The 25,748-nt window shown below is 45.4% G+C and overlaps 1 pseudogene; it reads right to left on the bottom strand.

Moving 5' to 3' along the window:
• Nucleotides 1–19,860: 19,860 nt before the first annotated feature.
• LOC128109538 (polypyrimidine tract-binding protein 1-like) lies at nucleotides 19,861–24,210 on the bottom strand (annotated as a pseudogene).
• Between the last annotated feature and the right edge of the window lie 1,538 nt (nucleotides 24,211–25,748).

Below are 25,748 nucleotides of genomic sequence, written 5' to 3'. Positions count from 1 at the left end.
GCTAGAGAGAGACATACTTCACTTATAAACATCTGGCTATAGAAGCTATATTAATTAATTTTCTCATTGCTCTGACAAAAATAACTTAAGAGAAAAAGTTTTATGTTTGGGTCACAATTTAAGGGTGTAGATCATTCTTGCAGAGAAGTCACACTGGAAGGCGCTGGTCATGTTGAATCTGAAGTCAGAAGACTAAAAATAATGAATTCTGGTGCTCAGCTCACTTTCTCCTTTTGAATCAGTCTAAGACCCTGGTCATTGAATGGTGCCATTTATAATTAGGATGAGTCTTCCATGCTCAGTTAAATCATTCTGAAAAACCAGACATACCAAAATATGTGTTTCCAAACTGATTCTAAATCACCTCACATTGACAGTGAAGATTAACTAACACAGGAGCAAATAAAATGTCTGATTTGAGCCCAGTGTGCCTGCTGTTGGAAATTAGCACATGAGACCTGTTGATAGAGATCTCTTCCTCACTTAATGTTGTTCTAAGTTCTGGGGTCACCGAAGAATCAAAGCAGACACTCTAGGTACTAATCAGGCTACCTTCTCATGAATGGAGATAAAGTAATGAATAAACATACTAAGTGATAACAAGTGCCCTGAGAAAAAATTAAAAATCATAGAGAAGAATGTGGAGGGCAAAGGGAAGCTCCAGCTCTTTCCTACTTCAGAATCGCTGAGAGGTACTAAAAAAATATACTAATGCCCAGGGAAAAAATGCAATGCGAAGAGAAAGGGAAAGTGAACAGAAGGAAGAGAAAGAAAGGGGACAAGAAGGGAAATGGTGGAAGGAAAGGGGAAGGAGGAAGAAAAGGAAATGGAAAGGAAAAGGAAGGTGCTGTGTAGCAATTTCTTCCCAACTAAAACATTCCATCTGAGAGAGGCTCATCGGAATACCTCATAAAGCTCAAGAAGTTCCTGAAACTTACAAGACTGACAAAGCCTCCCCCAGGGCTATATAAGAAGTGAGGATAGCTGGGGAGAAAAAAAAAATTGCTGATCTGCTGGGTTCCCTGTAAGTCATGCAGAGACCTCTGGGGATGCAGTGTTTGCGACCTGTCACTCAAACTAGTGTGTCCTTTTTAGTGTTGCAGTTTCCATTGAGTCAAAGTCTTAAAAATAACCCCAATAAACTCATCAGTTTGTCAAACTGGACTTCAGGGGAATTGTTTCTTTGGTGTGTGGTCAGGGGGAGGGAAAGGGAGAAGAAAAGGGAGCGGGGAGGAGAGAGAGAGACAGAGACAGAGAGAGACAGAGACAGAGAGAGAGACAGAGAGAGAAAGAGAGACAGAGGGAGAGAGAGACAGACAGACAGACAGAGAAAGAGCAAAGGCCTTGAAAGACACACTAAATAACTAGTACTTGGTCTTCAAATCAACAGCCAGCCAATGGACTGGTTTAGAGTGTGATAAGGAAGGTCTCCATGGCAACTGACTAAAGGAAGTTTTGTAGAAGAGAGAGTAGAAGGGAACAAACAATGGAGCAGATGTTGTGGTCATCCCTGCTAGTGAAAGATCCTAGGACACAGCAGAGTGAACATCACAGGAGACACATGATCTCATTCAGACACCTGGGAAGGTTTCCAAAAAGGAATGAAGATTGATTCAGTGCAAAGTACATAGAGAGGAAGGTAAGGAGGTAACTCATATCTTCCACTAAGTAGCAAAATTGGTGGGAAATTCTCCCTGAAGAAATACATCACAACATAAAAGAGATGTCTAGGAGGCCATCATAATTTTGTCAACTATGATCTCCTCAACTCTGGCTCTTACAGTCTTCTCATCTGATCTGTGATGGTCTATAAGCTCTGTGGGAGGGTGACACCCTGCAGGGTTTTAAAGAAAGGCTCAGCCTCCCTCTCACTCTCGCTCTTGCTCTCGCTCTCCCTCTGGCTTTCACTCTCTCAGTGTATGTGTCTCTCGTGTGTGTGTGTGTGTGTGTGTGTGTGTGTGTGTGTGTGTGTGTGTGTGTGCATGCACGCGCGTTGGTGTGTGTGTCCCTTCCTTCCTTCCTCTCTTCCTCTCTCTCGCCTCTCCTCCCTCTCCTTTCTCTCTCTCTCCAAAGCCTCTTCATGCTGCCACTAACACTTAAAGCCCAAGCAAGACTCCCTTCCATGGTTATGAGGCTCATTCTGGAGGGTAATTTTGTATCAATCCTTTCCCTCAGCCAGCCACATCTAGCATTCATTCTCGGTTATAACAGCATCCATAGTCCTACCACCATCATCTGACTAAAACTTACCAGCTCCTATTTCATCATATTTTCTCATATAACCTGGGTCCTTATCCCCTCATGGCGCCAGGCTTACCTCTCAGCCTCATCCCATCCATCTCATTTTATCCCCAAAGCTAAACCATATCCCAAAACTGACACCACATTCTTCCAGGCCCTGACCAGTATTTAACGAAAGCTCCTAGCTTTTTTTAAAAAATTGTATGAGTGTGTATGAGTGTACACATGTGCACCACCTATGTACTGGGGCTTTCAGAGGTCAGAAGAGGAGTTGGATCCCTGGAACTGGAGTGACAGATGATTGTGAGTCACCAGTAGGTGTTAGGAACCAAGCCTGGGTCCTTGGAAAGAGCAGTAAGCACCCTTAACCATTGAACCATCTCTATAGCCCTCTAGTTTTTAATAAAAATTTCCTTTTTTTGTGGCCCAACAACTCTTGAGTGCCAGTGAGACTTTAAACACAACTCCCATTGACCTTGATGTTCTATAAACAGGACAAGTATGCTCTTGCCTGAGAACTGTTTATTTGCTGCTCCTCCAGCCTCAACTATACTATACCCCCTCCCTGTCCCTCAGTATCCTTTCAAAAAATGCCTTCTCTGCTTGTGGAGTTCACATTAATCCTCCATGCCTGCCTTCCCTATGCCTTGCTTTGTTTATCTAACATACTGCCATACAGAAGGCAGAAACTGTGGGTCTCCTTATCCAGGTCTTTATCCCCTCTCCTCCCTTGTGCCCACCCTGTGTCCCATGCCATGGCCACACCAGTATCTCAGAGAGGCTTCTCTGATCATGACCCCAACAGTAGTCTTGGTTCTTGTGCCCCTGAAAGAAAATTTGAAAGGACAAGTTAGCAAATGAAGCAGTCAATAGTTTAATGAAAGGAAAAAAGGAACAAGCGTGTGCTCCTTAGGAGAGCGCCAAGTTGAGTTGCATTGGCTTTGACCCTGATATGCAGGGGATGAAGTTTTTCCTCCTCCTCTTATCCCTCCTTTGAGTCTCCTCCAGGGTGATCACTTGTAGGTTATCGGTGTGCTGCCGAGGCAGCCCAGTTTACCCAGAGTTCAGTCTAGGTAGATATATAAAGTGCAGGGATATGCTCAGGGGTTTAAGCATCCTAAAGTTGAAAAGTTTACTAGGGAATAGGGTGACAGCACTCTGTTCAGGCTTGTCCTAGGGCAGAAGTCTTGAAACTACTTTAATCTTACCTGACTAGCATGGACCACTATCACCAGTTCCCCTTACATCATGTTTTGGGGTTCCTGCACTCTAAAAACCATATAGAGCAGCCTAGGAGAAATCAAGCTGCATCCACCTTTGCAGTCTATCCCTAGAAAAACCTAACAGCCCTGCTGTGAGGTTGTGGCATGCAGATCTCATCTGAAGTTCATCACTGCCATTATCTTTATACCTTGACCACCAGCTGACTAACACTTAATAGTGTTAAGTGTAAATAACACTTTACACCCTGTTTCAGGGCTTTGAACTGGCCCACCCATTGTTCTTCATGTCTTACCTCTGGGACCTGCTGGTCAGTCCCTCCTGGAGCAAACCTTCTGTCTAACACCATGATTCGACTTCCTGCATCACACAGATTAAAGACACTGCTGTTCCTGGAACAGCTGCATTCTGCTTGGATCTCCCTCTATATGATACTTTTACAAGGCTTGCAACTGTAAACTCTGTTGGAGAAGTGTATTTGCTTCTAAGGTCACTGCTGATGGCCACCACAGGGACTGGGACACAAAGGCTTGTGAGCCTAAGAGCTTCTGGCTAGCAAACCTGACTTGAAATGGGGCTGCCATTATGGGAAACCAGAAGGAACCATTCATTTTCACCTCACTTTCTTTCCCTTGGTGGCTCCCAGTGAATAGTAATACAGAAGGAGGACCTTGCCTCTGTGCTGTCTGTCCAATGCCATCCATCCCCACATCCAGGGGTCTCTGTCTTTGGAGATACAACTCAGGCCCGCTCTCGGGTCCCTTGCTGTTAAGAGAATTGTTAATGTTAAGGTCAGAGTCTGGATGGGACAACCCTAACATTTGAGGCTCAGCACTCATCCTCAATCAGCTAATTAAACAAGCAATAATGAAAAACAGAAATAGGATGGTTATTCAATGTGGCAATATTGGGAAGAGGAATGGAGTCGATTCCCAAAGAGGAACAAAGAGATTCTCTCACCCCAAGACCCTGACTACTAGGTCTCAAAGAAACCCATAGTGCATGAGTTGGCTTTTTGGAACCTAGGGCCTATGCTTGGACACTTTGCTCAGCCTAGGTGAAGGGAGGAGGGGACTGGACCTGCCTCAACTGAATCTACTGGGCTGAGCTGAATCCCCAGGGGAGTCCTTGCCTTGAAAGAGGTGGGAATGTGAGATGGATTGGGGGAGGCGGGGCAGGGGGAGGAAGGACAGAGGAATCCATGGTTGATATGTAAAATTAAATTAATTGTAAAATTAAAAAGAAAAAAAAAAGAAACCCAGGACAAGTCTCACTCAGTACCTGTGGCTCCTCCCAGCACTTTTCACCTTCCCTAAGCCTCTCCAACCCAGGGCCTGGCCTTCTGCTTCCCTTCCCCTAGCTCCTGATCCCTATGGAATGCAGCCATTTTGGCAAGGCGCCTTCTTGGTCTCTTGACTCCGGGCCACTTGGTCTGCAGCTCCTCTCTTAACCCACTTGGCCGCTCTCTCTTCTCTTCCTCTCTTGTTCTCCCCCCCTCCTCTCTCCTCTCATGACCTGGTTTGGTCTGGACGCTTCCAGATGACTCTGGCTGTTTTCTCCCTATTACCTGCAATAAAACCTTCTCCTCAGCCATACCTAGGAGCGGTCACATCCTCATTTTTTATTCACTGACATGAAGGTTTAAATAGAGCAAGACAGGTCCCACTCACCCCTCATTGTCCAGGCTTCTGAGAGTCGTCAGAGCTGTGTGAACCGTCTTCCTCAAAGACATGTTGCCCCTCTGGTTAGCGCCAAACTCCCAGATACTTCCATCTCCGATTCCTGGGGAAATTACAATTTCTTGTGGACCATTGTTTAAATCTGATATCCAAAGGGAGGAACAGAGTGACTCTTTAGAATATCTTCCTTACCAACAATACAATATCCTGCAGGAGGTAAGTGTGTGAGGAAAAGAGAGGAGCCAAGGCCCCTCTGCTCTCAGACTCTAGGACCTCAGAGACACCAAGCGCTTGCCTCCCTCATGCTTGAGCACATGGCTTTGCTCACTTTTCAGGTTAAGTTGTTCCTCCTATAAAAAATGATTAGTGAAATGGGTGTTGGCAGTGCAAAACAGCGAGGCCATGAACACGGACAGCTGAAAAAGGTTCTTGCAAATTATTCCATTAAAGTTGAGAATGAATTCCCAAGACACTGTGCCTTTCGCATCTCTGTGTGGTCATAGAAATTAGATTAGCATTAACTGCTACAGAAAGTTATCACACCACCTCACAGCCATGCCATCTACAAAGAGGCCCCTTGAGCTCAAGCTAGACTCACCCCAGGAGGCTCGGAGAACCTCAGAGCTCAAGTATAGGCACCTCCAAAGCTGCGGCTGCCACCTCTTAGAGACTTCAGCAAATCTCTGTGGGCAGAGCAGAGGCAAGTAGGCTGACAAGGACCCTGCCACCTGCCTCTCTAGAACCTGCCCCCAGGCAGTTGTTTAGCTTCTAGCAAAGGAGAAAAAATATCTCAGGCCAGCAGCAGCCTCTCTTAGATCAACTCTGTTTTTAAATCATAGCCACTTGGGATTAGGAAATGAGGGTGATTGGCTTTTAATTGGCCTTTGTGCTAAATCAATGGTGAGCTGCTGGGGAGCACACTGGAAGAAAACCACACTTATTTTTACTGAGAGGTGAAATGGTCCTTTTCATCCTTTTATGGGAGAAAGAAAAGAAATCAGAAATATTTCTAATGGAGCAGTAGGAACGAAAGGAGAGGTAGAGGTGGGGGTAAATGTTTTGTCTGGTTTGAATGCAGTCCTTTATTATAACCTCCTTTAATTATGAATTATTATTCAAGTTATTGCTGGAAATAGTTGTCAACTGCTAAATTACTATGTTCCGGTCGCTCTGCTGAGAAGAAATGATTTGAGTCAGCAAGCTCAAGCTAATTTTGCCTTTGAATGTCTTTGGTAAAGCTCTGCACAGAACAGAGGTCCCACACCAGGCTGAAGAGATCTGGGTCTCTCTCGATGGAAAGCAAAGGTATCCTTCCCAGCATCCAGCAGCTTGAAAAACGTGATGACAGTCTTGCTGGCAGTGAGCAGAACTCCTTACTATTATACCAAGCAGACTGGCCGGGACTATAACTCAACTGCTGGTGTATCCACCTAGCATGCTTGAAGCCCTGGGCTCTGTCCTCAGCACCACATGAAACTGACAGCATGGTACATACTTGTAATCCCAGCATGAGGGAGGTAGAGGCAGGGATGTCAGAAGTTCAAGGTCACTGTCATCTACATAGTGAGTCCAAGACTAGCTAAGAATGCATGAGACTGTCCCCAAAATGTGTGTTTGGGGGGCGGTGCTTTCTTCTTTGGGGGAGGAAAGAATGCCTTTGCATTCTAAGGTAGAACTTTTTGGGGAAGAGAGGCTTTTGCTATCATACCTGCCCATCCACCTCTCCCTCTTCATCCTGCTTTCTTCAGATTCTTTCCAGAAGACTCAATGGGAAAAAATCTGACTGAAATTCCTTAGTTTTCTGCCCCTTGAACAATTAAATGTTCTCTGACCAGAAAAGCGAGGATTTGGTGGGGAGGGGTCCAGAAAGCACCACGCACGGTCAGGCAAATCCAGGCTAAGCTTTGCTCTGTTGTCCAGGTGAGCTGAAGTTACAAATGCCGACTTGGAAGACTTTTTGGAAAGCTTCAAAGTGCTCTGCACATCAGACCTGTTGATGGATGAAATAAGACAAACCCAGAGAAGAAATAAATAGCCAGTGTAACACACAGCACGCTACTGTAGCTGGAGTGTAGCAGGAGTAAAGTGGTGTGTGTGTGTGTGTGTGTGTGTGTGTGTGTGTGTGTGTGTGTGTGTGTGTGTGTTTCAATTTTCATATATCATATACTGCATATTAAACATATCCCCATCAAGTGAAAGATATTGTACCCTCTCCTCAAGTGTCAGACTATGAAGACAATGATTCCCCCAAGAATGGAATTTCCCAGGAACGTCATGCTAGGAGAAGGAAAAGGAGGATGCCCAGCCCCAGGTAGATGTTTCACTCAGTGTTGACAGCTTCTAACCCCCTTGCAGGGCTGAGTGGAGCGCAGACAGTGATGGGTCAATGAGGAACGGGACCGTACTCACTGACCATGACTGCTTAGTAAGGCTTACCACTTACCTTCTATTTAAACCTAACCTTGTCAGGGCCCTGGGGATGGACATGGGGATTACTAGCCTTTCTCATCTGTTTCTCTTTTCAGTGGGGCCACACTGAATAAATCTCATTTCTCTCCTTTCCACCATTACTTGTTTATTTAATTGGCCTGTTGAGGATGGGTGGCTGAATCTCCCTTGTTAGAGCTGCCAGGGACCAAACTCCCATCCTTAACTATAGTAGCATCAGGGCCAGTGTGTCAGTGAGTCCTGGGAATTCATTCCCTGGGGAAAGAAAACATGCTCCAGAGGCAGTAGCCATAAAAAAGAAAACTACTTTCTCATTGTCTCTTACGCCAACCACATACTGAAACTGCATCTTAGCTGCAGTGGTTTAAATAAAATCGTACTAAATTGACTTGCACTGGCTTGTTTTCCATTTTGTAACGTGACTGCTAGGAAATGCACGAGTGTGGTGGCACTACAGTCACACTGCACAGCCTACAACTGTGAGCGCATTTCCTCAGTTTTCTCAAAAATGACTCTCTACACTTAGACAAAGCAAACGGTTGGAGTGGATTAGGAAAAGTCTCAATTGATTTTCACAGAGAGTGCTGTCTCCATAACACACAAAGAATCACGTTCACGGAACTGCTACCGCAGAATGTTGTTAATGCTCTGTGCATTGTTAGCTATTGTTAATCTCTTCTTGTACCTAATTTATAAACTGAACCGTATCATAGGTATGTAGGAATACGAGAAAGCACTATACGTACTATGTTTAATATAATATATATTATATATAGGACTGAGGTTATCCGTCTTGGGAATTTCTTTGCATGCATGAGGCCTGTGTAGTTTGAATGTAATTGGCCCCCACAGGGAGTGGCACTATTGGGAGGTGTGGCCTTGTTAGAGTAGGTGTGCCCTTGTTGGAGGAAGTGTGTCACTGTGGGGGCAGGCTTTGAGGTTTCCTTTGCTTAGGACACTGCCCAGTGTCTCAGTCGCCTTCCTGTTGCCTGCAAGATGTAAGACTATCAGCTCTTTCTCCAGCAACATGTCTTCCTGCATGCCATCATGCTCCCCACCATGATGATGATGGATTGGACCTCTGGAACTGTAAGTGAGCCACCCCAACTATATGTTTTCTTTACAAGAGTTGCTGTTGTCATAGTGTCTCTTCACAGAAATAAAAAGCCTAACTAAGACAAGGCACAAGGCCTAGTCACAGTACTGTTACAGGCATCGATCTGAATACGGAGGGCACCTGCTGGGCATTTCTGGTTGTAGTATCCTGGAACAAAGAATTGGATCACAAGCTCATGGAGAGTGATAGAGGCAGCTTAAAACAAAGGAAAGAAGTGCACTCCTGAGAATGAAAGTGTGCCAGACAGCTAGGAAAGGTTAAAAGTTCAATGATGCTCAGTTAAGAGAGTAATGATCCTTTATGGGTCATTTCCCTACTGCCCACCTTCGCTGGCATTTGGAGACTGGGGGCTTTTCCTGTGAATCTTCTGTCCTTGGCAGCTCCTGATCAGTGGTTTCCAGTCTTCCTTTTGTATGTTAGTCTAGATACCACCGCACAACCATACTCTCCTGTCATAGTACTACACACAAAAACATTACATCTCTTTATACATATGCATGAAAGATTGGTGTTATTCATGGTTTTAGGCCAGGGGCATTTTTATCAGGAAGAATCTGTGCTGGCAGCACAGAAGTGGATTTGAGATTTTACGGAACAGGAGGTTATAAGTAGTACGGAGGGAATGCAGTGTACCTGTGCTGGAGAAACACCGTCTGGGACGTTGGGTCCAGAAGAATGAACTGTAGTGACAGTAGATGGAATCCGCTATTGTATTGTATTAGAATATGGTTCTCATCCCTGATATCCTGGGTCCCTTGTAGAACCATGACTTCCAGAAATATGTACCTAATTTCTTACCTAGTCAATCCCATCATTCTATTAATAACATAATGTAGCCACCTTTGTTACAAATGATTCCACTATTTATAATTTAACATTAAAAAATATATATTATGTATAAATTTTACACACTTATTCATATATAAATTTATATAAAATATTTATGTTTGAATATGAATAATATATAAATATATATAATCCTATAATTTAAGAAATATATATGGTATGTTGATTATCACATGCAGAACCCCTTCTACACTCTCTTTCTCTCTATATATGTATGTGTGTATGTTTTGTGTATATATGTATGTATATACATATATATGTATATATATAGAGAGAGAGAGAGAAAGAGAAAGAGAGAGAGAGAGAGAGAGAGAGGGAGAGAGATATGCTGAGCACTGTTCTATACTCTATACCTCAGGTGTTCAAGGGTACACAAGATGCTTGAGACTCCCACAATCACAGAACCTAAGGCGTGGTACAAAGTAGAACCAGTCAGGTTGTGTTCAGCATCAGGAAACCCTGACTCCAATACGTGGGGTTTCAGTCTAATGCGTTGCTGCACACACCAAAATGTCCAAAGAGACAAAACTCCCACTGTGGGTTCCAGAGGTCTGCTCTGATTCTCTGAGTTTCTTCTGGCCCTGCTGTAGGGCTGGATCTGTGTCCAGAGCACAGAGAGAGTAGTAGACATTACTCCTGGCATCCAACCTCAAAGAGGGCATTCTTTAGTAGTAGGTGACTCAGTAGATAAGGGTACTTGCTGCCAAGCCTGATGGCCTGAGTTTGATCCTTGAGACCCACATGGTGGAAGAAGAGAATTGACTCTTGTAGGTTATCCTCTGTCATCCATATGCACACCACGCCATGCACAGATGCACACACACACACACACACACACACACACACACACACACACACACACACACACGAGGTGGGGATTTAAATGGAAGGAGAAGGCAGAGTCAAAAGTGGTCATACTCTATTTTCCAGAAGATAAACAGGTTTGGCAGAAAGAAGCAATTTCTTTACAGGCATTTGACATATGACTGTGTCTAGCTTCCAACACAGCTGTCTAAGCCTAAATCCAGCTCTTGCTGTTGTGCCTGGATCCTCCATGGTATTAAGAAGGCAAAAATCAGATGAAGGAGTACTGTTTAGTCACCAATGTCTCCTTTGTGCCTAACACGGGGTCTGGTGCATATGCCCATTAATGCTTATAGAATAGATAAATACCAGAAACCAGCAAAGTCTGAAGGGCAATGGACATTTGTTGCTAAGTGGACAAAAAAGCACAAGTTTGGATTTGTGTAGCTAATGGAAACTAAGAATTGATTTCCATAGACCAAGGAAAATTGTTGTAATTTTGTAACTAATGAACCCTCTTTTCAACAGCTGCACCCCCAAATCTGCCACGAGAGTCTTGGAAGAAAAGCTATCACAGAGAGAAATCTTCCCCACAGCTTCCTTCCTTGTTAAAATTCCCCGTGGATGCTTGTTCTCAAGCAAGATGTGAAATTGCAGATTTCTGCTCTATCTCCCCCGATTTGCACAGAGCTGCCCTTTGAGATCCACAAATGTGCAATTGTCATGCTACCATTAAGTCTTCCAAAATATCGATTTCAAATGTGGATTCCCATCCGCACCAATTACTCAAAAGAAGTGTGTCATGGGAAAATTGTATTGCCCCACCCTTTGCTTGCTTACAGGCCACAGTAAGTTCAGCGTTAGGTTTTAAAACAGCTGGTGTCTCAAAACAAACTTTAGAGGTGGGGAAACTGACCAGCTGCGCACAATGAATAAGAAATACTGTCAATTTATCTCATAGAAAGGACTATCCTGGTCTGTGTTCAATAGTCCAGGTCTGCAATCCATCCTCCCTGCCACCCACTCAAATGACTCGTACTGCCCCTAGCCACTCTCCTGCACTCTGTATGAAAGTCCATCCCAGATGTTGGTATGAACTCTTGGTGGGAAAGTGGCCTGTTTTCTTCTACCTTTTAAAGGTAGAATTTCACGTAACTCAGGCTGGCTTCAAACTCTATGTTACTTGGGACAACTTTCAACTCCTGATCCTCCTGTCTCCACCTCTAGAGTGTTGAGATTAGATTAGAGATACGAACCACCATGACCTGCTTACATAGTGCTGGGATGGAACCCCGGTCTTGTACAATAAGCATGGGCTCCACCAACTGTACATCATCAGCGACTGCAAAGAGCAGCCTTGTCGGCACCAAAGGTAGTGTCTGCACGAGTGCAAAGACCGGTGGAGAAAACCAGCAAGGATGGAGAGACAGAGCAAACCCTCAGGACAATCCCAGGGAAACGGGTTGTATTCCCTGGGGTCACTCCTTAAATTTCTGAATTTCTTCAGCCTGTAAGAATAGCCAGAGTATTCACAGTGGTTTGGTCTTTCAACTTGTTTAAGCTGGTATTGCTGGATTTGAGTGACCACAGGCTTCCTGCTTTGCATTTCTATAAGCTGCATCTACACTTAACTCTGAAACTATGCCACTGGGGTGTCATAATTAGTCAAGCACAGTCCTCAGGCCAGTCTCATCCCCACTCAGAACTGAGAAGCTCTGTTGCTCTGCACATTGAAATAGTAGATGCTTTTAGGATTCCTCTCACACTCATACTTAGAGCCTTTGCCAGGACAGCTTTGTGTCACTGCAGATGGAGGACAGGCTGTGAGGAAGTCCCCTCAACAGGGCTTGTTAAAGCATCTTCTTTACAGACATTAAGAAACATTTGGGGAACAGGGTGATGATTAACTCAGTAAAGTGTTTATCTTGAAAACTTGTGGACTAGAGTTCAATCCCCAGAATCAATGTTTAAAAAGAAGAAAAAAAAAAGCCAAGCAAAGCACGTAGTTGTAACCCAAATTCTGAAGAGGCAAAACTAGGAGGATCCCAGGGGCTCACGAGTCAGCCAGTCTAGGCTAGTGAGAGGCCCTATCTGAAAAAAAAAGCAATGTAATGTGCAGCTAGAGTTTTCCTGACTGGCCCACAGTCAAGACAAATCTCTGACACCCGCCAGTCCCACAGTCACTCAAACCCGACCAAGTAAACACAGAGACTTATATTGGTTACAAACTGTATGGCCGTGGCAGGCTTCTTGCTAACTGTTCTTACAGCTTAAATTAATCCATTTCCATTAATCTATACCTTGCCACATGGCTCATGGCTTACCGGTACTTTACATCTTCCTTGTCCTGATGGCGGCTGGCAGTGTCTCTCTCACCCAGCTTCCTGTTCTCTCAATTCTCCTCTCTGTTAGTCCTGCCTATACTTCCTGCCTGGCCACTGACCAATCAGTGATTTATTCATTGACCAATCAGCAACACATTTGACATACAGACCATCCCACAGCACTTCCCATTTTCTTTTCTTAAAAAGGAAGGTTTTAACCTTTACACATCTCCAAAGTCAGCTTGGTATATTTGGGAATTTGGGTGTAGCTTTTCTTACTACTTCCTGCTGGAGGGGGGCGCTGTATCTTATGGGGACACAAAGAATATTTTAGGATTATGGAGCAGTCCATGAGGGTGTATCGTCTGAGCCAGTTGTCTTGAAACCATTCTGGATGTTGGATCATCTGGGCCATGGTGTCATCGGAGACCTTTTAGGGGGTCTTGGCTGGTCAAACCTGATGTATTTTAATCTGGAACAAATCCATAGCCTCTGGCTTTCTGTGGAAATAAAAGCAGAGCCTCCTTTCCAAAACAACATATCCTTACATCCAAATTTTGAAGTCAAGGTACCTTTAAAATATACATTTTGGCATAACTCAACAGCTTTTGCAATCAAATGTTTTTTTTCAGTTACGAATATCAAAGAGAACATAATCCAGATTCTCTGTGTGGTAGCCATTTTTTTTTTTTTTTTTTTTTTTTTTTTTGGTTTTTCGAGACAGGGTTTCTCTGTGTAGCTTTGCGCCTTTCCTGGAACTCACTCGGTAGCCCAGGCTGGCCTCGAACTCACAGAGATCCGCCTGGCTCTGCCTCCCGAGTGCTGGGATTAAAGGCGTGCGCCACCACCGCCCGGCGCGTGGTAGCCATTTTTATGTGGCTTATTTTTTATATTACCTTTAGCCTATTGCTTTAAACTGTAGCCTTCTAAGACTGAAACGGCGCTGGTGCTGCTGACTCCACCCACTTCAGCTTCCCAACATGGCGGTGGTACGTTTTCCGCCAGCTCTGGGAGCCATCAACTCTCAGAAATAGTGGGTCTATGCTTCTATCAAAGCAGCGTGTAGCCCAGAAACCTCTTTTTTTTTGTTTTGTACTAGCAAAGGTTAAATCCACCACACAGCTTAATGTGCCACTTGCAGAGGCCTCATTCCTGCCATACTGCAGGTTGAGCATGCACGCACGCTAGGAACCTGCCAGTAGCTCAAACTGGCAGCTGCCACTCATTTGAGAGAGACAATTAGGAAGCTGTTTTTAGCTCCGTTTTAGAATCTTTTTTCTCAGGTTTTAGGTGGAAACTCTTGCCCCATGTTGGGCGCCATTTGTAGCTAGAGCTTTCCTGACTGGCCCACAGTCAGGACAAATCTCTGACACCCGCCAGTCCCACAGTCACTCAAACCCGACCAAGTAAACACAGAGACTTATATTGGTTACAAACTGTATGGCCGTGGCAGGCTTCTTGCTAACTGTTCTTACAGCTTAAATTAATCCATTTCCATTAATCTATACCTTGCCACATGGCTCATGGCTTACCGGTACTTTACATCTTCCTTGTCCTGATGGCGGCTGGCAGTGTCTCTCTCACTCAGCTTCCTGTTCTCTCAATTCTCCTCTCTGTTAGTCCCACCTATACTTCCTGCCTGGCCACTGACCAATCAGTGATTTATTCATTGACCAATCAGCAACACATTTGACATACAGACCATCCCACAGCAGTAATGAGTCACTCTCTGTCATGCCAGCCAGCTCCCAAATACTGAAATGGAGACTTCTTATTGATTATGAAAGCTAGGCCTATAGCTTAGGCTTGTTCCTAACTAGCTCTTATAACTTAAATTAACCCATATTTTAATTAATCTACATTCCACCTTGTGGCTTTTACCTCTATCTCATTCTGCGTCTGGCTGGTGACTCTGATCTCCAGACAAACCTTAAACAGCCAAGCCAGCTGCCACAGGGCTCTGGAGGCTGGCTCTGCCCCGCTGGGTTCCCTGAGAGCCTAAAATCATGCTGGCAAGTTTACCTCCCCAGCAAGCATTTTTACCTAGCACACCTGCTGCTGCTCAAGTGCTCTGCTGCACAGCAGGGCCTCTTAAAAGAGCCACACCTCTGTACAGGGAGCCTACTCAAGAGACCACTTTCTCACATTACATATGGTGCCCAACATGGGGCATGTAATATCCAAACATAGGGCCTGAGAAACTGGTCTCTCTGGTAGGTTCGGCATACAGAGGTTCAGAGGCTCTTTTAAGAGGTCTGTTTTACAGCAGAGCACTTGAGCAGCCAGGGTGCTGGGTAAAAATGCCTGCAGCATCCTGGACACAGCAGCGTCCCAGAGCTACTGCCTTAAACTCACAGGCATGAGGCTAGGCCCTCAGGGAACCGAGGGGGCAGAGCCAGCCACCAGAGCTCATTGGTGGTGGCTCATGTGGCCTTTCAAGGTTTGTCTTGCAATCAGAGTCCCTAGACAGTGAGAGAAAACAGGAGATGCAAGATGGAAGAGAGGTAATGCCACATGATAGAACATAGATTAATATTAATGCATTAATTTCAGTTATAAGAGCTAGTTAGGAACAAGCCTAAACTATAGAACGAGTTTTCATAATAAACAAGAAGCCTCTGTGTCATTATTTGAGAGCTGGCAGCCCAAAGAAAAATCTGTCTACAAAACAAGGTAGAAGGTGCCCGACAAAAAAAAAAAAAAAAAAAAAAAACTAGGATCCTTCTCTGCCATCTGTATGCGTGCATACACACATGAACACTCACACACAGGCACACACACAGAGCACTGTGCCAGGTAAGTACACACAATGGGGAAAGTCAGAGAAAAGTGCTTAGCACAGAGAAGAAGAATAACCACCCATAGTGAGAGCGGGTTGGACAGGGAGAACAGTAGCATTTCACAGAACAAGACATGAGGAATGGAAGATAAGCAGGTGACCATGCAGAAACACACACACACACACACACACACACACACACACACACACACACACACGGAGCATGGTACCACAGTGAGGCTCAAAGGAGTGGGACCTGCAGGAGACAACTGTCACCAAGATTAGGGATCCCATTGACCAAGACAGGAGCCCTGGCTTCTTAGAGCAGAGAGCATGAAAAGTTTGTGGGCTAAGGGAATCATGGATGTTCCATGAGAAGTCATTTGCGGCTTCTATTAGTTTCCTAGCGCTGCTGTAACATATGACAGCACAGGAGGTGACTTCAGATGTGCTGGGTTGGTTTGTTCTGGAGGCTCTGGAGGAAGGCTGTCTCCTGGCTCTCCTGGCTTCTGGAGCCTGTGGCAGTCCTTGTTTGTCACATATGGATTCTTGCCTGGAGGGCTTCTGAGGAAGGCTTCCATCTTGGAAATTACTAAGTCACACCCTGTTCTTCATCTGGAGCTGGCACAAGAATGGAATTTACATACATGGAGTACCTTATGTTTATGTGACATTAGAGGGTTTCGGTGCAAGCTTGCTGGCTAGGTCTTGTGTGACCCTCAGGGGAAGACTACCTTTCTTACCACTTGAAAAGGAAAGGTAAGGAGCATAGGTGCCTGATCGAAAGACTTCCCTGGCTGGTGAGACCCCTTCTGTGCAACATGTCCTTCTAGTGTCCATTTGGAGAAGGCCATAATTGGGCAAAGCCACTTACTAGTCCTCAGCCCCAGAGATCTCCTCACATAGGCAGACTCCACACCAGCCACTGTGGGAAACTCAGTAGTTTCCAAGACAAAGCCTGTTAATCTGCTGGGAGAGCCAATGACAGTTAGCCACAGGCAAAAGTGTGGGTATACAGTGAGTTCTTCCAGGATTTCCTTTCTATGGCAGTTCTGATTCCAAATGATATATTTATCTAATAGTATGTTTGTCTAGCATTTATCTTCTGCTGGTTCTGCTGTATGCTTTGTAACAGTAGGGACTGTGTTCCTTTCATGTGTAAACACTATACAAGCAATGCCTGCCGTAGAGTAAGCCCTCACCACATTGATAACTTAATAAATAAATAAGTAATAAAAGCAAGGAGATGGACCATCATGCAGCCTATGGATACGGTGTCGGATGAGGTTCAGGCCGCTGGGGAGATGGTTTGTGCAGTAAAGTGCTCACGGCACAAGCGTAAGTGGCTGGGTTTGATCCCCAGCACTGCATGTTAAAGAGCTAGGTTTGGTGGCATGCACGTGCAAAGCTAGTGCTTCAGAGGCAGAGACAGACAAATCCTTGAAGCTCTCCAGCCAGTCAATGCAGCCTGCTCAGTGAATTCCAAATGAGAGACCTTATCTTTAAAACAAGTTTGCTAGTTCCTAAGGAAAGATCGCTAGCCTCTGTATACATCTATACAATACATATATTCATTGACACCCAGAAACCTCCATCTACACACACACACACACACATACACACACACATACACACACACACACACACACACACACACACACACACACACACACACTACACACTACACACACACATACACATGAGATTCAGATATGTGCAGAGAAGACCAAATCTGACAAACATGCTATATTCACCTTCATCTTGATACCCCTTCAGCATCTTTCTCAGCCCCCATTAGCCTTTGTATCTACATCTCATCGGGGCAGCAGTGCCCACAGTGGCCTGCAGGATGCCTCTGCTCTGGTGCCAATTAGAAAGACATTCCTAAGTGCATCTAAGAGCTAAGATCATTACTGATTAGTTCAGCTCCCCCCTCTTCTCTGGATGATCAGAAATACATGTGTCTGGCATATTCAAGTGCTGTTTAATAATCTGTCTACAAAGAAGGCTTCTTAGGGATCAGGAGCAGTAGAGCAGGGTGCACTTTTTGATTTGTTCACCACAGAAGGTGAGGTGAAAGATGAAAGGATGCAAAGAGACAGAGGAGATGGAGGAGCTGTGAGGACTTGGATCTGCAACCCAGGCAGGGTAGAGCCCTGCTGCACACAGCTGCTGCCAGTCTCTCAAACATAAACACAGCACTTCTCTGTCTTTGATGCTTAAATCCCTCTAAAGCAGTGGTTCTCAACCCCTTTGGGGTCAAATGATCCTCCACAGGGGTTGCATATCAGATATCCTGTATATCACATATTTACATTACAGTTCATTACAGTGGCAAAATTACTGTTGCAACAAAATAATTTTGTTGGAGGTTGGTGGTCACGACAACATGAAGAACTGTGTTAAATATTCACAGCATTAAGAAGGTTGAGAACCACTGCTCTAAGGCTGTCCTAGGACCCACAGCAGAAGTTAGGTCCCAGCTGCTCCTGTGGGGTGTGCCAAAGGTGTCCCTGAGGTGTGCTGCAAGGAACTTGCTATTAACAGAAATTCACATTTAGAACTGAGATTTCTATCTATAAAGCAACAGCATGTTCCCTAAGAGACCACTGCCTCACATCCTGCATTCTTGAGTAGAAGAGCACACAGGGAACGCAGTGGGTGGAGGATGTTGTGTGAGACTTTTCCTGGGGAGACACAACACAGTCTACTCACCCTGAGAGGAAATCCATGATAGATCAAAGTAAATGGTTCCAGCAAATGCCACCGTGGCCAACCAGTGAACTTTTATTTAGGGTTACTAACGGGAGTATGGAAGGAGTTACTACAGGGAGCAGAAGCAACCCAACTAGCATTGTAGCACAAAAAAGCCCACCCCAACACAGATGACCACTCTTGAAATTTGCAACTCTGGGCTGTCTGCAGGACTGAGAGGCACCTCAACAGTTCCAGAATCTGCTCTCAGCAGCTCCCTTGTCCTTACCTACAGATACAGTTGCTTACTGTTTCCATAACCTTGGGGAGGGGCTTTCAGGAATCCTAATAAGTCTCATTTCTCAGATGTGTAAAGTTCATCTTGTGACCTCCCCTCTCCTTCCTGAAGGGAGTGTTTCATAAATTGCTACACAGCAGGTCATTGGATGCCAATATGACAAGACAAAGTCACTGGACCATAGTTCTCACCCTGTGACTGCAGCTGTCACCAAGACTACATACAGATCTAAAGGATGCCCCTGAGTCCTCAGCAGGAACACAGGACCCACTGAGCTCCAGCCCATACCTGTCTCTTCTGCCTGCCTCAACTCACTTGAGGTCACCTGTCTGGTGCCCTGCACATCCCCTTAGTCCTTATTCTCGTGCACCCTTTGTTAAAAAGTCCCGGCCTCTCATTTGCCAGAATATGCCTCAAGACTCAGCCCTAGAACCTCCAGCACATTCATCTCACCGTCTCTGAGCTCTTTCAACTCTTCTCATTCCAACTTCCTTTTCAGGTTAGAAAACAGCTTTGATGGAAACTCCCCCCAACACACCATCTGGGACGGGGTGGAATGTGGCCAGGGCTGGCCCCAGAAAAAATAGTCCAGGGAACCCTCCCATAGAGACAAGCTAGACATGAAGGTGGGCATTTAGGAGGGGCATTAAGGCCTAGAGGTCAGCCCCTCACCTGGGCCTACTCAGAGGCAGGCAGAAAACAAAACTCTGGTCCAAAATTTGAAGGTAGGAACCCACTGGTCTCAGAGCTGTTTTCCCCAGGCAGAAGCAGCACTAGCCTGGGCCCCATCTGCAAGTTGGTCACCAGGAAGGAGGGGACAAGCACAGGGACACAGAAGCTTAGAGTACACACATACCATTGTATCATTGCTTTAAAAAGTTACTTAAAACTTTATCTCTTGCATATAATTGGAATAAGATTTGGGTATTTGGTCAAGTGGAAATATTGCTAAGCACAGGTTCTGTGACCGCACAGAATAGAATACAAAAGTCACATGAGGTTCAGCAGCTGAGGATGTCTTGGGCCCCCAGGGCTGGCCAGGGCCATGGGAGAATCAAGTCCCTTTATTATAAGGGTGGGGGCGGTAGCCTCAGCTTCTGCACAGCATAGAGAGCCTGTGGTACAGGCCGCCTGGCTCACCTGCAGCTCTAGAGACAGACCAGTGGCCTGAGAGGGTGAGTGTGCAGCCCCAAGGTGGGTTGGTTTTGTTTGGCACCAGAAAGCGGCTGTGTTCGGGGCATAGCTGTGGCCTCACACCTGGGCCCCTCAAAGCATGGTGCCGGCCCTGACTGAGCCTCTGTGGCCCAAGCCATTTCCCACCACAGCAAGGTGAGCTAGATTTATTTTTTAAAAAACAGGTAAACTGATCTCTCTTTAAAAAAATAAATTCTGTGATCTGGAAGGCCACTTCAGCTGCTTTTTAAAGTGGCTTTTCTGAAACTGGGGAAGCTGTTGAAGGCCCTGGGGCACCTAGATGGTAGACTTGAGAAGGACACATGCAGGTGGTGCTTCTCACCCAGGTCATGGTTGTGCAGTTCAATCAGCGCCTGCACCACCTCCTCCCCAGAGCTCATCTGGGTCGGTGCCATCCTGCAGTCCTTCTGGAAGAACTTAAAACCTTTGACGACACCATCATTGCTGGAGAAGAGGCTCTTGAGTCATCCTCTGACACAGAGGGTGGGAGATTGGACAGGTGGAGGGTGACTGAGGACGAGGGGGATGTTCTGGAAGTTCTTGGAGCCCGGCTTCTTGAAGAGGTGTGGAGGTAGGCTCTCATAATGTTTGGTCAGGCCCTGATCCTCGTGCCCCTCATGAGGCAGCTGCACACTCTAACGTTTGGACAGTGTGATGTGCACTGACTTCCCATGCATCCTGTGCCCATTCAGTGGCTCATGGCCAGCTGAGCCTGGCTGCCATCTACCATCGATCTGTACAAGTGCATTCTTCTTGTTGTTGAACAGAATCTTCACCCGCTGCACTTCTCCATAGACACGGAAGGGAATAAAGGTTTCGAGGTATGACTCTCTCAGGGTTCAGTTTGCTGACCAGAAGGACAGAACTCCCAGCCTGTCAGACCTGGAATGGCCATGCTGCCAGCTGAAGCAGCTGCAGCAGCAGAAGATGGGGGAAGGAGGCAGGGCAGCACTCCGGTGGACATTAGGGACAGAGGGGCCTGCGGCCTGAAGGAAGGCAAAGGTGGGAGGGAACTCAACTCCTGCATTCTGAGAGGCTGGCATTATGCCGGGAACACCAAAGCCTGCAGCCATGGTCTGGTCCAGCAAAAGGCTGGCTGTCCCCAGAAGGCATGTGGGGCCAAGTGTAATCTCTGTTCTTGTCATTGTTGTATTTGACATTGAAACTGATGAGCCTGGAGTCGTCAATGTGCAGTGTGCAGCAGGCATTGTAGATGTTCTGGCCATCCAGCAACAACTTGGCATGTTGGGCGCTCACAGGGTCATACCGCAGCAGTGCCTAGAACTGGTTGTTCTTGGTGAACGTGATGATCTTCAGGACTGTGCTGAACTTAGAGAAGATCTTGTGCACATATGGGGCCACTGGGTAGAAGAGGTTTTCCACAATGATCCTGAGCACTAGGCTCTGGCCTGTCAATTCTGGCCTCCATGGCAGCAGCAGAGGCTGACAAAGCCAGGCTTCTGAACTGCACAGAGTTCATGGCCTGCAGGACTGTCTGGGCACGTGCCTGGTTGGGTGAGCTGTGGGTTTTGAGCTCCTTGTGGTTGGAGAACTGGATGTAGATGGGCTATTCATATAGCATGGGTGCTGATGTATACAGTAGCTGACCATGGTGTTGGCAGTCTCCTCTGTGTTCATTTCAATGAAGGCCTGGTTCTTCTTCTTCAGCATAAGGAGATTGTGATCTTCCCAAAGGGCAGCCTCAGGGAGATGACCTCGCCCTCAGTGATGTCACTGGGTAGCTTGAGGACATGGATGACTCTGAAAGGGACGCCTGTGCTCCTCTTGTCACTTTGAATTTCTTGTTATCACTTCCGTTGGCTGCTGAAGCCGAGCTGCTCATGATGAAGGGGCAGTCACTGATGCTCGTGGAGAAGAGCACGTTGGACCCCTGATTTGTACCGACTGCGATGTCTGGGACGCCGCCGTATAGGGCACATAGAGCAGACCTGTGGGGGACGGAGTAGAGGAAGTGAGAACTGAAATTTTGTCTCCATCACCAGCTCTATATCCTCTAGCCTACCTATAAACTTTGGTTTGATATTTTCCCTGTTAGGCCTTTTATTAATGTGTATTCGTTATAAAAATAATACTGTTTCATCATGACATTTTCATGTGAGTATCTAATGCACTCTGACCTGGACACCCAATTTCCTTCTCTTGTTCCCCTTTCCTGATTGTCTCCTTCCTCTTCCCCGATAGGCCCCCTGTAATCTCACATTTTTGTTTTTAATCTTGATTCCACATATGAGAGAAACATGATATTTGTCTCTCTGAATCTGAATTATTTCACATAACATATTGACGTCCAGTTGTTGTTTTTTTCTCTGCATGATCTTATTCATCATGGCTGAATAAAATACATATGCACGTCATGTTTTCTTTATCCATTCATCAGTTTATAGGAACATAGGCTAATTTCATAACTTGACAACTATAAACAATGCTGCAGAATTGTGGGTACACAAGCATCACTATTGTCCAATGACTTACAGTCCTTTAGATAGATACTCAGAGTCCGTCTGTAAATTTCAAGGTGCCCTGGGTTGCACCCTGTATGCATGAGATTCTCCAGGTATATTCCCTAGTTCTTAGGCAATCTTGTTCCTTTTTTAATGATTATAGTGTGTGTGTGTGTGTGTGTGTGTGTGTGTGTGTGTGTGTGTGTACATGTGTGTGTGCATATGTGTAGTATCCACAGAGGCTAGAGGAGGTGTTTGATCCCCTGGAGCTAGCATTACATGATTGAGACCTGTTCACCATGGGTACTGGAAGAACAGGAAGTAGTCTTAAACACAGAGCCATCTCTAGCTCCGATCCCCAACTGTAACTGTCTATACCTCCCTTTTCTCTAAAGATTCACTTCTCATATGGTAGCCCTAAGCTATATGAGCCCAGATAGGTTGAACTGAGATTGGCTGAATGTGTAAGTGGTGGGGGAGATGCCAGAATTTGAAGATGTCATACCTGAAGGTGTGTAATATCTCACTAGCTATTTCATATTGACTGCATGCTGTAGCTGGAGTATTCTCTCTGGGTCCCACCAAGCCCTGGCAGTCCAACAGCCCACTTATAAAATAAACACACAGACGCTTATATTATTTATAAACTGTATGGCCGTGGCAGGCTTCTTGCTAACTGTTCTTATATCTTAAATTAACCCGTTTCTATTAATCTATAAGTTGCCACGTGGCTCGTGGCTTACCGGTATCTTATATATCGTTTGTCATGGCAGCGGCTGGCAGTGTCTCTCTGACTCAGCCTTCCACTTCCCAGAATTCTCTTTTCTGCTTGTCCCGCATATACTGCCTGCCTGGCTACTGACAAATTAGCATTTTATTTATACAAAGCAATATCCACAGTAGCATGCTGACATTAAAATGTTTGGAAATGTGATATTAAATTAAATATGTTTTAAAGCTCATTTCATATGTTTTCTTTTTTATCTGCTAAATGTGGCTTCCTGTGAATTTTTAGGTTTTATGCGTGTCCCCTGCTGTATTTACACGGGCAATATGATCCAGAGAACGACTCTGGTCTTCCTTGGCCTAGCTCCTTCTCCACTGGCGTGTCAGAGAGACCTGACTCTCAGTAGGATAGATGTAGCTGTCACTCTTTCCTCATTACATCCAGTACAAATGTTTGTCTCCCCCTTATTTTCCCAGCACAGTTCCCCTAGCTGCTTGGCTACAAGCTGAAAAATAAAAGCATGAGTTATCTTTGACCTCTGTGCCCCACATGGAACTCATTTGCAAGGCCAAGTGGTTCATCCTCTGAAATACAGCTTGGCTATGTGCGCTTTCCTAGGAAGACGTGAAAACATCTATTCACCACAGATAGGGAACTGACCACGGGCCAAGGAAACGACTCCACTCAAGTATATCTTAGTGAACCAGTTAGCTTATAGTGTTTACTTACAGTAGCATAGGTGGGGGTTACCTACAGGAGTGTGGGTGAAACAAAGGCAAAAGAATCGCTGGAAATCCCACCCCAACTGGGTGACAACTCAAGAAATCTGCATCGCTGGACTCCAGGCACAACCAACTGGTAGATAAACAATTGGAGTCTCTTCTCTCCAGGAATTGTTACTGTTTATATAACCTTGGCGGGGCTGGGAGATACACTTTGTGAATCTTACAAATTTCAGGAGCTTCCTAAATCCTGTAAGTTTGCTTTACTTTCTGGGCCTTGTATGTTTCATTTACTTCCTGAAATTTATGAGCCTCTTTCTCTCTACTCAGGAGATGTTTCCACTGGGAAGAAATAGCTATACAATAGCACCTGTCTCCCACTCTGTCACACTGATTCCAGGCAACATCATCCTCGCTGTACAAGACAGAACACAGCACACTGGTCTTCCATTGTTTCCCTTGACCTTACATACTTCCTCTACCTAACAGCAAAATAGTCTTTTCTAGTGGTGAATAAGGCCAACTCTGACAAAAACTTTAAAACCTCCAGTTGCACTTAAAATCCAAGTCCTGAGCACAGCACACAAGGCGTTACTATATTTTTTTGGTCCGACTCCTGTTCTCCTCTCTACATTCATGTCCCACTTTCTCCATGTTCCCAGCATTTGTCACACCAACTTCAAGCTCACTCTGCTCTGTGGCCTTTGTACTTCTGTTCCCTCTGTCTGAAATGAGCTTTTCATGTCTCTTCAGAATGGCATGATACGTTATAGAGGGTCTCCTGGATGTCGCATCTAAACTAGAGGCCGCCTAAAGCTATCAATTCTAGCATCCCATTCTTCCCTTACTATTCCTGTAGTTGTCATTAACAGACTTAAAATTTTATCATTTACTATTAAACACTGCTGCCTATTATTTCTTCCACATCCACATCACTTTCTCACTTTCCATCATCTTAGCTGATGATGGTACCATAGAAAGATATCCAGTGACTTTTTCCAATGTTGAGGAGGGTATCCAGGGCCCTGTGCATGCTGGGCAAGTGCTTCACCACTGAACTACAATCTCAGACCTTTTCTTTATTTCAATATCGGGACTCCATATATTAAACTAGCCTTGAACATGTGATCCTCCTGCCTCAGACTCCCAAGTTGCTGGGATTATAGGCCCATGTCATCATGCCCAGTTTTATTTATATATTTCTCATTACTCTCTCTCTCTCTCTCTCTCTCTCTCTCTCTCTCTCTCTCTCTCTCTCTCTCTCTCTCTCCCCCCCCCCCCCCAAAGAGAGAAACAGTGAACACTAGAGTTGTCTTTTATTTTAGTTTCTAGCGCTTATCACAGGTGATACATACAAGAGTACTTGGAGAATTCATGTTGATTCAATACGTGTACTAGTAGCCCATGTCAGCTACAATTCTCAGAGCTCATTGGTAGCTTCAATGCACTTTGTCTCAGAGTTTCATGGAGATTGGAGTAAACACCATTCTGCATCTTTGGTTGTCAGTGGTCTCCTTCTTCATAATGGCCCACAATGTGCATGAAGAGGTGGGTAAAAGACAGACCTAAAGAAAAAATATGCAGAGGGAGGCTGGCTGTGCCATGACACTCTCATCTTCCAGGTCCACACTGGCTGAGGTCAACACCATTCCTGCCCTTGAAGTCCAGGAAGTAATTCTCTTTCCTCATAATCAATTCTCCTTTCTTGTCAACCCAGCCCCCTTGGACAGCTGCTCTTTGCAACAGAAGTCCTTCCAAATGCAGATCCCCAGGAGGGAGAAGACAGACAGCCTTTGCTTCCCAGGCTGATGAAGGGCTCAGGTTTGCAAATGTGGCCTCTTCGCAGCATCATGCTAGAATGAGAAAATGAAAAGTAGAGGGCTGGGCTCAGTCAGTAGAGTGTTTGCCTGGCAATCATGAGGACCTGAGTTTGATCTTCTAAAGCCTACATTTAGAAGGCTAGGTTTGCAATGCAGCCTTAAAATCCCAGCACCAGGGAGGAAATTCAGGAGGATACCATGGGAAGAGTGAACAGCCACTCTGGTTTACTTGGTGAGTTCCAGTCTAGATCACAGACCTTGTCATTAAAAAAAAAATGTGAGTGACCCTGAGGAATGAGAGCTGATGTTATCCTCTCCTCCATGCAGGCATGAATATATTTGAACACACATGTGCACCTACAGGCACGCGCA

The sequence above is a fragment of the Peromyscus californicus genome, unplaced genomic scaffold (assembly GCF_007827085.1).
Source record: "Peromyscus californicus insignis strain IS unplaced genomic scaffold, ASM782708v3 Scaffold_14__1_contigs__length_90479793_seg_2, whole genome shotgun sequence".
Lineage (NCBI taxonomy): Eukaryota > Metazoa > Chordata > Mammalia > Rodentia > Cricetidae > Peromyscus > Peromyscus californicus.
The sequence above is the reverse complement of the archived record's forward strand: the minus strand, read 5'-3'. Positions and strand labels throughout refer to the sequence as shown.